The sequence below is a fragment of the Schistosoma mansoni genome, chromosome 1 (genome assembly GCF_000237925.1).
Source record: "Schistosoma mansoni strain Puerto Rico chromosome 1, complete genome".
NCBI lineage: Eukaryota > Metazoa > Platyhelminthes > Trematoda > Strigeidida > Schistosomatidae > Schistosoma > Schistosoma mansoni.
The window spans coordinates 53,482,529-53,495,481 of NC_031495.1; the positions used below are offsets into that span (position 1 = coordinate 53,482,529).

The 12,953-nt window shown below is 38.6% G+C and overlaps 9 non-coding genes across 9 annotated transcripts; all 9 read right to left on the bottom strand.

Moving 5' to 3' along the window:
* Positions 1–1,523: 1,523 nt before the first annotated feature.
* On the bottom strand, positions 1,524–1,594 carry Smp_tRNA_02426_Trp_CCA.1.1. The gene has a single exon. It is a non-coding gene (tRNA).
* Positions 1,595–2,397: 803 nt separating this feature from the next.
* Positions 2,398–2,468, bottom strand: Smp_tRNA_00799_Trp_CCA.1.1. The gene has a single exon. It is a non-coding gene (tRNA).
* On the bottom strand, positions 2,399–2,469 carry Smp_tRNA_02316_Trp_CCA.1.1. Its single transcript has one exon. It is a non-coding gene (tRNA).
* An 808-nt stretch (positions 2,470–3,277) lies between these two features.
* Smp_tRNA_02196_Trp_CCA.1.1 lies at positions 3,278–3,348 on the bottom strand. Its single transcript has one exon. It is a non-coding gene (tRNA).
* Positions 3,349–4,978: 1,630 nt separating this feature from the next.
* Positions 4,979–5,049, bottom strand: Smp_tRNA_00818_Trp_CCA.1.1. Its single transcript has one exon. It is a non-coding gene (tRNA).
* Positions 5,050–5,782: 733 nt separating this feature from the next.
* On the bottom strand, positions 5,783–5,853 carry Smp_tRNA_02054_Trp_CCA.1.1. Its single transcript has one exon. It is a non-coding gene (tRNA).
* A 792-nt stretch (positions 5,854–6,645) lies between these two features.
* Positions 6,646–6,716, bottom strand: Smp_tRNA_01875_Trp_CCA.1.1. Its single transcript has one exon. It is a non-coding gene (tRNA).
* Positions 6,717–7,514: 798 nt separating this feature from the next.
* On the bottom strand, positions 7,515–7,585 carry Smp_tRNA_01672_Trp_CCA.1.1. Its single transcript has one exon. It is a non-coding gene (tRNA).
* Positions 7,586–8,377: 792 nt separating this feature from the next.
* Positions 8,378–8,448, bottom strand: Smp_tRNA_01405_Trp_CCA.1.1. The gene has a single exon. It is a non-coding gene (tRNA).
* Between the last annotated feature and the right edge of the window lie 4,505 nt (positions 8,449–12,953).

The window sequence follows — 12,953 nt, forward strand, 5'->3', positions numbered from 1 at the left end:
GCCAACCACAAAATTTCATCAAAAATCGCTTATCAAATAAACAATCAACGAGAAAGACCAGCAAACGAATAAATTTACCCTACATGAAGAGGATCTCCGAGATAACGAACAGTGTTAAGACTACTAGAAATTTAGGTGTAGTTCACAAGCTAAAAAATCACTGCAAACCAAAGAGCACAACGACAAACAGGTACAAGCCAGTGATCAACAATAGAAATTTGTAGTTGCCTTTCTTCGAGGTAATTCCCACTCTTCATGTGTCACTAGTTACGATAACCGTTACTAGATAACTCTCAATTGTGTTTAAATTTTAGCAAACAATACGAAGCGTTAACTGCAGTTTATTATTGTCCAGCTCATCACAAAGATACAAACACAAGCGAATGCAAACAAAAATGTGGATGTGAGCGTCTGAAACAATAAATAAAATAAAAGAAGCACATATATATAGGAAAGCAATATTTCATTAAGGAATTTAAGCTAGCAAGGGTAATGTGTAGGCTGTAACACATGATTATAATAATACAAAGGTACAAAATAATTGTTACTGACCGAACGACACAGTCTCTCACATAATATAAGTCAAAAGTTTAAGAAAATTAGATGTAGGTGGTATGTCGTAAATTGCAACAACTGCTGCATGCTATAGAATTAAACAGCTACCCTTTTTGTCTACGTCTACATGAATAGCAGTTAGCGACGCTATGTAGCTTTCCTTACATCATTGGATAAGAATATGGTTCCAACTAGGACAGCGTCAAAATGTAAGACAAAAAATACAAGGTGAGCCAAAGAATATGTAGAAGGCATGACACTTTATTCAGGCATCATTCAACAGACATACTCAGACCAGTTATACCTGTCAGTCAATAAGAAAAAGTATAGAAAAACATGTGTCCAAGTTTAGGTGCGGGAAGAAATCTTATATACAAAAGAACGACCACACAGTTATGAATAACAACCAGGTCTATTGGACAAATTGGTAACTGACAATCGATCGGTCGTGATCAGTTTGATGAGTTCGATATGGACACGAACATGCTTAATACCGGTAACAGTGACGTGCTGCAACCGATACGACAGCTGATCTGTGTGTTGTTCGATGGCGAGTATCGGATCTTTGAAGCACTTTGGAAAACAACTCGTTATCAGCTGGGGTGTGACATTGTTTCCCGATTAAAAGGACACATTTCAGAGGTATTATGAAAATTCGATGAAGACAAGAAGAAATTAAAGGTTCCGCATTCGAGCACACAGTATGTTAAAAATCACATCCGTGGCCATAACTGATAATGTCTTAAGAATATTGAGACGCAGTATCTCTATCGGTCATAATGATCGGAGCGACGACTAACAAGCATCAACCGCACAGAATCCTATGACCATTGTGGGTCGAATTGCACAACTCCGTTCAACAGGCGTTTCTGTACATGATGTTGGTTTATGGAGCAGTGTCAATGTGGGCATAGTGAGTCATATGAAGCATATTTTAGCAATGATTTTGGTATGAGTGCAAAACCGCTGAGCCCGACGTGATTCGAACACGCAGCCTTCTGATCTGGAGTCAGACGCGCTACCGTTGCGCCACGAGCTCGCCTCGACCCGACCACACATTCTTATTCTCACTAAAACTCAACTACTCCTCCCTCAAACACATCATCCTCTAATCGTTGTCTCTTCGTCCACTCACAATCCGCTTACAAATTGTCAATAGGCGAACGAGTATCAACACAATACACACATCACAATCAGTAAGCGCATCTACTCATTCGTTCATTACAGGACAACTGTACACAATAGCTAACCGTCCACACGACACAACCACACAAACCACCAAGCAAGTCGGCAAACAATCACATCCAAAATCAAACAACTATCCGACGAAAAGTATCACCAATCAACAACACTACATACTCACACACCTATTCATTCGTCCATCCAAACTATTATTCGACCAATCGGTCAATCGATCGATCAATCCTTCAAACCATCAATCAACCATCCATTCATTCACTGAACTGTCGGTTCGTGTCGACTGGATTCATCAATCTCACTGGAACGGAACAGCTCTACACACTCGAGTGCACATCCATCAATCGGTTACGTTGCTTCCATCACCGTGATGTGCCCTCCGATTTATATATATGTATGAATATATATATATATATTTATATATACATATATATATTTATATATTAATATATATATATATATATATATATATATATATATAAATCATGACTTCATCGTTCCATGTGTATTGTGGGTCGAATTGCACAACTCCGTTCAACAGGCGTTTCTGTACATGATGTTGGTTTATGGAGCAGTGTCAATGTGGGCATAGTGAGTCATATGAAGCATATTTTAGCAATGATTTTGGTATGAGTGCAAAACCGCTGAGCCCGACGTGATTCGAACACGCAGCCTTCTGATCTGGAGTCAGACGCGCTACCGTTGCGCCACGAGCTCGCCTCGACCCGACCACACATTCTTATTCTCACTAAAACTCAACTACTCCTCCCTCAAACACATCATCCTCTAATCGTTGTCTCTTCGTCCACTCACAATCCGCTTACAAATTGTCAATAGGCGAACGAGTATCAACACAATACACACATCACAATCAGTAAGCTCATCTACTCATTCGTTCATTACAGGACAACTGTACACAATAGCTAACCGTCCACACGACACAACCACACAAACCACCAAGCAAGTCGGCAAACAATCACATCCAAAATCAAACAACTATCCGACGAAAAGTATCACCAATCAACAACACTACATACTCACACACCTATTCATTCGTCCATCCAAACTATTATTCGACCAATCGGTCAATCGATCGATCAATCCTTCAAACCATCAATCAACCATCCATTCATTCACTGAACTGTCGGTTCGTGTCGACTGGATTCATCAATCTCACTGGAACGGAACAGCTCTACACACTCGAGTGCACATCCATCAATCGGTTACGTTGCTTCCATCACCGTGATGTGCCCTCCGATTTATATATATGTATGAATATATATATATATATATATTTATATATACATATATATATTTATATATTAATATATATATATATATATATATATATATATATATAAATCATGACTTCATCGTTCCATGTGTATTGTGGGTCGAATTGCACAACTCCGTTCAACAGGCGTTTCTGTACATGATGTTGGTTTATGGAGCAGTGTCAATGTGGGCATAGTGAGTCATATGAAGCATATTTTAGCAATGATTTTGGTATGAGTGCAAAACCGCTGAGCCCGACGTGATTCGAACACGCAGCCTTCTGATCTGGAGTCAGACGCGCTACCGTTGCGCCACGAGCTCGCCTCGACCCGACCACACATTCTTATTCTCACTAAAACTCAACTACTCCTCCCTCAAACACATCATCCTCTAATCGTTGTCTCTTCGTCCACTCACAATCCGCTTACAAATTGTCAATAGGCGAACGAGTATCAACACAATACACACATCACAATCAGTAAGCTCATCTACTCATTCGTTCATTACAGGACAACTGTACACAATAGCTAACCGTCCACACGACACAACCACACAAACCACCAAGCAAGTCGGCAAACAATCACATCCAAAATCAAACAACTATCCGACGAAAAGTATCACCAATCAACAACACTACATACTCACACACCTATTCATTCGTTCAACCAAACTATTATTCGACCAATCGGTCAATCGATCGATCAATCAACCATCCATTCATTCACTGAACTGTCGGTTCGTGTCGACTGGATTCATCAATCTCACTGGAACGGAACAGCTCTACACACTCGAGTGCACATCCATCAATCGGTTACGTTGCTTCCATCACCGTGATGTGCCCTCCGAATTATATATATGTATGAATATATATATATTTATATATACATACATATATTTATATATTGATATATATATATATATATATATATAAATCATGACCTCATCGTTCCATGTGTATTGTGGGTCGAATTGCACAACTCCGTTCAACAGGCGTTTCTGTACATGATGTTGGTTTATGGAGCAGTGTCAATGTGGGCATAGTGAGTCATATGAAGCATATTTTAGCAATGATTTTGGTATGAGTGCAAAACCGCTGAGCCCGACGTGATTCGAACACGCAGCCTTCTGATCTGGAGTCAGACGCGCTACCGTTGCGCCACGAGCTCGCCTCGACCTGACCACACATTCTTATTCTCACTAAAACTCAACTACTCCTCCCTCAAACACATCATCCTCTAATCGTTGTCTCTTCGTCCACTCACAATCCGCTTACAAATTGTCAATAGGCGAACGAGTATCAACACAATACACACATCACAATCAGTAAGCGCATCTACTCATTCGTTCATTACAGGACAACTGTACACAATAGCTAACCGTCCACACGACACAACCACACAAACCACCAAGCAAGTCGGCAAACAATCACATCCAAAATCAAACAACTATCCGACGAAAAGTATCACCAATCAACAACACTACATACTCACACACCTATTCATTCGTCCATCCAAACTATTATTCGACCAATCGGTCAATCGATCGATCAATCCTTCAAACCATCAATCAACCATCCATTCATTCACTGAACTGTCGGTTCGTGTCGACTGGATTCATCAATCTCACTGGAACGGAACAGCTCTACACACTCGAGTGCACATCCATCAATCGGTTACGTTGCTTCCATCACCGTGATGTGCCCTCCGATTTATATATATGTATGAATATATATATATATTTATATATACATATATATATTTATATATTAATATATATATATATATATAAATCATGACTTCATCGTTCCATGTGTATTGTGGGTCGAATTGCACAACTCCGTTCAACAGGCGTTTCTGTACATGATGTTGGTTTATGGAGCAGTGTCAATGTGGGCATAGTGAGTCATATGAAGCATATTTTAGCAATGATTTTGGTATGAGTGCAAAACCGCTGAGCCCGACGTGATTCGAACACGCAGCCTTCTGATCTGGAGTCAGACGCGCTACCGATGCGCCACGAGCTCGCCTCGACCCGACCACACATTCTTATTCTCACTAAAACTCAACTACTCCTCCCTCAAACACATCATCCTCTAATCGTTGTCTCTTCGTCCACTCACAATCCGCTTACAAATTGTCAATAGGCGAACGAGTATCAACACAATACACACATCACAATCAGTAAGCGCATCTACTCATTCGTTCATTACAGGACAACTGTACACAATAGCTAACCGTCCACACGACACAACCACACAAACCACCAAGCAAGTCGGCAAACAATCACATCCAAAATCAAACAACTATCCGACGAAAAGTATCACCAATCAACAACACTACATACTCACACACCTATTCATTCGTCCATCCAAACTATTATTCGACCAATCGGTCAATCGATCGATCAATCCTTCAAACCATCAATCAACCATCCATTCATTCACTGAACTGTCGGTTCGTGTCGACTGGATTCATCAATCTCACTGGAACGGAACAGCTCTACACACTCGAGTGCACATCCATCAATCGGTTACGTTGCTTCCATCACCGTGATGTGCCCTCCGAATTATATATATGTATGAATATATATAAATCATGACTTCATCGTTCCATGTGTATTGTGGGTCGAATTGCACAACTCCGTTCAACAGGCGTTTCTGTACATGATGTTGGTTTATGGAGCAGTGTCAATGTGGGCATAGTGAGTCATATGAAGCATATTTTAGCAATGATTTTGGTATGAGTGCAAAACCGCTGAGCCCGACGTGATTCGAACACGCAGCCTTCTGATCTGGAGTCAGACGCGCTACCGTTGCGCCACGAGCTCGCCTCGACCCGACCACACATTCTTATTCTCACTAAAACTCAACTACTCCTCCCTCAAACACATCATCCTCTAATCGTTGTCTCTTCGTCCACTCACAATCCGCTTACAAATTGTCAATAGGCGAACGAGTATCAACACAATACACACATCACAATCAGTAAGCTCATCTACTCATTCGTTCATTACAGGACAACTGTACACAATAGCTAACCGTCCACACGACACAACCACACAAACCACCAAGCAAGTCGGCAAACAATCACATCCAAAATCAAACAACTATCCGACGAAAAGTATCACCAATCAACAACACTACATACTCACACACCTATTCATTCGTCCATCCAAACTATTATTCGACCAATCGGTCAATCGATCGATCAATCCTTCAAACCATCAATCAACCATCCATTCATTCACTGAACTGTCGGTTCGTGTCGACTGGATTCATCAATCTCACTGGAACGGAACAGCTCTACACACTCGAGTGCACATCCATCAATCGGTTACGTTGCTTCCATCACCGTGATGTGCCCTCCGATTTATATATATGTATGAATATATATATATATATTTATATATACATATATATATTTATATATTAATATATATATATATATATATATAAATCATGACTTCATCGTTCCATGTGTATTGTGGGTCGAATTGCACAACTCCGTTCAACAGGCGTTTCTGTACATGATGTTGGTTTATGGAGCAGTGTCAATGTGGGCATAGTGAGTCATATGAAGCATATTTTAGCAATGATTTTGGTATGAGTGCAAAACCGCTGAGCCCGACGTGATTCGAACACGCAGCCTTCTGATCTGGAGTCAGACGCGCTACCGTTGCGCCACGAGCTCGCCTCGACCCGACCACACATTCTTATTCTCACTAAAACTCAACTACTCCTCCCTCAAACACATCATCCTCTAATCGTTGTCTCTTCGTCCACTCACAATCCGCTTACAAATTGTCAATAGGCGAACGAGTATCAACACAATACACACATCACAATCAGTAAGCGCATCTACTCATTCGTTCATTACAGGACAACTGTACACAATAGCTAACCGTCCACACGACACAACCACACAAACCACCAAGCAAGTCGGCAAACAATCACATCCAAAATCAAACAACTATCCGACGAAAAGTATCACCAATCAACAACACTACATACTCACACACCTATTCATTCGTCCATCCAAACTATTATTCGACCAATCGGTCAATCGATCGATCAATCCTTCAAACCATCAATCAACCATCCATTCATTCACTGAACTGTCGGTTCGTGTCGACTGGATTCATCAATCTCACTGGAACGGAACAGCTCTACATACTCGAGTGCACATCCATCAATCGGTTACGTTGCTTCCATCACCGTGATGTGCCCTCCGATTTATATATATGTATGAATATATATATATATATATTTATATATACATATATATATTTATATATTAATATATATATATATATATAGATATATATATCATGACTTCATCGTTCCATGTGTATTGTGGGTCGAATTGCACAACTCCGTTCAACAGGCGTTTCTGTACATGATGTTGGTTTATGGAGCAGTGTCAATGTGGGCATAGTGAGTCATATGAAGCATATTTTAGCAATGATTTTGGTATGAGTGCAAAACCGCTGAGCCCGACGTGATTCGAACACGCAGCCTTCTGATCTGGAGTCAGACGCGCTACCGTTGCGCCACGAGCTCGCCTCGACCCGACCACACATTCTTATTCTCACTAAAACTCAACTACTCCTCCCTCAAACACATCATCCTCTAATCGTTGTCTCTTCGTCCACTCACAATCCGCTTACAAATTGTCAATAGGCGAACGAGTATCAACACAATACACACATCACAATCAGTAAGCTCATCTACTCATTCGTTCATTACAGGACAACTGTACACAATAGCTAACCGTCCACACGACACAACCACACAAACCACCAAGCAAGTCGGCAAACAATCACATCCAAAATCAAACAACTATCCGACGAAAAGTATCACCAATCAACAACACTACATACTCACACACCTATTCATTCGTTCAACCAAACTATTATTCGACCAATCGGTCAATCGATCGATCAATCCTTCAAACCATCAATCAACCATCCATTCATTCACTGAACTGTCGGTTCGTGTCGACTGGATTCATCAATCTCACTGGAACGGAGCAGCTCTACACACTCGAGTGCACATCCATCAATCGGTTACGTTGCTTCCATCACCGTGATGTGCCCTCCGATTTATATATATGTATGAATATATATATATATATATATTTATATATACATATATATATATATATATATATATATATATATATATATAAATCATGACCTCATCGTTCCATGTGTATTGTGGGTCGAATTGCACAACTCCGTTCAACAGGCGTTTCTGTACATGATGTTGGTTTATGGAGCAGTGTCAATGTGGGCATAGTGAGTCATATGAAGCATATTTTAGCAATGATTTTGGTATGAGTGCAAAACCGCTGAGCCCGACGTGATTCGAACACGCAGCCTTCTGATCTGGAGTCAGACGCGCTACCGTTGCGCCACGAGCTCGCCTCGACCCGACCACACATTCTTATTCTCACTAAAACTCAACTACTCCTCCCTCAAACACATCATCCTCTAATCGTTGTCTCTTCGTCCACTCACAATCCGCTTACAAATTGTCAATAGGCGAACGAGTATCAACACAATACACACATCACAATCAGTAAGCGCATCTACTCATTCGTTCATTACAGGACAACTGTACACAATAGCTAACCGTCCACACGACACAACCACACAAACCACCAAGCAAGTCGGCAAACAATCACATCCAAAATCAAACAACTATCCGACGAAAAGTATCACCAATCAACAACACTACATACTCACACACCTATTCATTCGTCCATCCAAGTATTGTACAGTAATATAGTAACAAAGTGAATGAGCTTTCATAGTCATTGTAAATTCATGTATTTGAAAAAATTAATTATGTATATTCACGGCTTCAGGAAATAAATCGTATAGAAGAATAATGAAATCTTTTCGAATTTATTGGAAATTCAGAAGCATTTTGTGGAAGAATTGTACATATACTGAATCAGAACAGCAAACGTATTTAAAATAAATTCCAATAAATCACATCAATCCCAGGTTTTTTTTTTCATAATATCAACATATTTAGTATCTTGAGCTTTATAATACATAATTATGCTCATGCCTTTTTGCCAATCAGGATGATAAGGAGCTAGCGGACTTAATACATCATATGCTATGCTTGAAAATTTACATAAAACATGACCTAGACAATCAAAATTATTGTGCGTATTGTATGGATGTATCAGATAATTTTTAACTTTATTCATTCGGTCACAGTTGCGAAATTCACTAGTATCACTTATATGTAATAATAGGAAAGAGGTAACTGAATAAACCAGTCGACCAAGTTGTAAACGATCTGACAACAACCAAGTTGTTCTCCAGTAGAATTCACTCAAACCACTAGCAATTACAATATTTACGAGAGAATCTTTAAAAACTTTGAAGTTCGTTTTATTATATTGATTACGACCTTTCAAATTATCCAGTAATGAACTCAATGGTACTGTATGTATAAATCGAACACGAGAACAACATCGTGCTAAGTATAAACTGTCTTTATGACCAAATAATTTATAGTAAGAACAAGATTCTTGAAATTGTACATCCTCAACTGATTTCAATTGGATATTTTGTATAGGTTCATCAATCTGACAACAACGTAAATACATGATTAGAGCATCTAGAGCTGTAAGAAATAATGAGAAAAAGAAAGTAAATTAAAATAGGGAGCTTAAAATGATTGCATACACGACCAGAGCAAATAATTTTAAGATGATAGATGTAATTTGAAAATTTCTTCATTAAACTGTTAAACCGTGGGATATCACTCATTGATAAATAATGAGTATAAAGAATAACTCTTCTGAATTCAAATTTACAGATATATTAATTTATCCAAAAATTTACCAAATCAAATGATAATTTACAAGTTATATCACACTAATATATGGAGCTGAGAAAAACTCATCATTCTGAAAACCTATACAGGATAATCAAAATTTTTTGACATCTGTAAAATCTAAACTGATATCCAATCACTAGGGTTTACACACAAAAAAGTGCTAATATGGAACAAAGCACTTGTGACGGTTGATCATTTTATTAATATGGTTATTTACTAGTCATACATTATGATGACATAATATTATTTACTGGATGTTTTTAAAAGGTATAGAGAACAATAAAAGGCAACAAAGTGCATCTGAAACACCAGTTAATAAATGTAAAAGTGAAATTCCATATGAACTGTAACGTATTTTATAAATATGGGTCTATGTGCTCAGCTTTGCTGTTTAAATGAAGATTATTAATGCAACTTGATTCCTCAAACCAATGTAGTGACAGATAATTTGAACTAATGTTCTACTGGTCGAAAATTGGATGCTACAACTACTACGCAACCGCTTTACGGTATAGCTAGTCAGTCAGCTACAACGTAGGACCAGGCACATATATGCATTAGTCCAAGTTGCCATACCTCATTAGCACAACAAGATGAACACCAAATTCATAGAAGTAGTTAATTAAATGGTGACAATATATAAAAGAAAGATTGTATATAAAGATGCAGTCCAAGAAGACAGATATGAAACAATTTTAATTTTAGTTTAAGGGAAGACAAAAGGTGTATACACCTACTCCATTTTGATCGATTCTGAGCCATGTCACCCGCAGTCTTCAACCATTGGTTACGATAGTTAGGTGGACCTCAACCAAATGGTTTGCATCTACCAACATAGCTAACACTAGAAGTTAGTGACTTCAAGCACTGACACCATGTTTTGGTTTGGCTGCTCCTAACTCTCTTCCAACTGTCTCCAATACTAGTCAACATTGCGCGTCGTGGTAATCGGTGTTCAGGCATACGTAACACGTGACCCAACCATCTCAGTTAATGAAGACTCACAACGATGGCTGGAACACTTTAAAGAACAGTTTAGCTGGCCTTCAGCTACTCTACAGTTATCCATCATTCCCAAACAGTCTGAATGGAACATTGAAGTAGGTCCCACGACTCTAGCTGAAGTTCAGATTAGTTTTATCCTTTTGAACTTCAGCTAGAGTCGTGGATATCTATGGGATAAGGTGACGTATGCGATTTTAGGGTCGACATTATCTAACCCCACCCCTCCTTGTGGGAATACAACGTCGCTGTTATGCTAATTTTCTGAGGCAAACACCTTACTGCAGTTACACCTCTGTACAGTCAGTAGCACGACTTCGCCCTTGGACATTGGATTTGTTGCTTTTAGTTTTACCACTCTTCAACCGACCTGTCTGGCATGGTAGAACCTTGAGAAACTATTGTTCCAGCCAGTATAGCTCGATTGGTTCATCACGATAGGCAAGCCCGATCACCACGTCAAGGTAGCAGCAGTGGTCGGGATGGTATAGCTACGTGGTAGATTGAACGAACATACAAACATAGAATGAATGTTAATCTCTCACGTAATGTAATTGTTCTAACCTTTAGTTGCTCGTATTTTTTGCAGTAGATATGATAAGCGATTATTTGGTTTTTAGATTCATAATAAAAGGATACTAGTCATCGAGTTAATTTTCCCTCAACCCTAACACTTGTATGCAACTGCAAATAAATCACAAGGCTAAAATACCGTTATGAGTTAAACCATTATAACTCCATACTAATATGTGTATTAGATATCTGGTTAACATGAATTATTGTATAGGTAGTCTATTTGTGAGAAATGAGATCCAAAAGCAAATTTACCAGTATCAACATCTGAATGAACTTCAGTTTTGCCATACAGATTATCTGCAATTCGATTTATTAGCTTATCATCGTAGACTTGGAGGCATACAAAACAGTAACGGACCATAATAGGCTTTGGTAGTTTATTATTGTTACATTCCTTCAATTTAGCGGACGAAGGTAGTTTCTCAAATTGTATTGGTCCGCTTAAACAGTCAGACGAACAACAAATGAGTGATGTAATCTTTTTCTCCTAAACACAGATAATAATAAAACTACAGAATAAGTGAAATTACAAAGTGTAAATGAAAGCAAATATAACCACTAACTTATGAAGTCATTTGTGGGATCGATAAGTCATAATTAAGAGATGTAGGCATAATGATATAACATATATATAATTAAAAGCCCATTTCCTGGACAATTAAATCACAACTGAAATTATGAAGTGCTAAGAACTGTTTGATGACACGGGTTTCTGTTATAACAATTATTCCTGAAATGAGTTTCTTTTTCAGTCGCCAGATTATAAATGAAATCAGCCCTTTTGATCTTATTGGTGTCTACGCTACATTATGCTGACACGTTTTTATACTAACTTTTAATTAATTTCATTTCTGTATTTTAAGCTATTTGTCGTTTTGGAATATTACGACTTGTAAGCAGTAAATGAGGACTCGACAAAACAAAATGAATTAGTGCTATCCTGATGAAATTGCTGTTCTTTGACGTTAAAGTTAATAAAGGGAAGTATGTATACGAAAACTTAAAACAATTAGGTAAGATACATGGGATATTTTTAAACGCCATCGCTACATCTGTTTTTTGATGCATCAGAAACCGGTTACGAAGCTACTGGTTTCCCAATATTTGAATATGATTCAGGTGGATCTTTGCTATAGGTAAAACTACGGTGGCTTCCCTAAAATTTGTTACTATCTGACACCTAAACTTGAAACAGGCAGTACTTGTAGTGAAACTGATGAGATATAGTTGAATTAAAATAAAAGGAGACTACGATTAGAACTCGCTTCTGTACTGACTCAACTACTGTGTTAAATTATATTTTTAGTACAACTTCATATTTCAGAACATATGTAGCTAATAGGATCAACTGTGCTCAAGAAAAGCCTGTGTCCTAATGGACGTATGTACCGCCCATAATGAATCTCACCGACATGGTATCTAGAGGAATTCACGTAAGTGACTTGGATCGCATTCATTTTTCATCATCACCAAAACTTTTGACAACCAG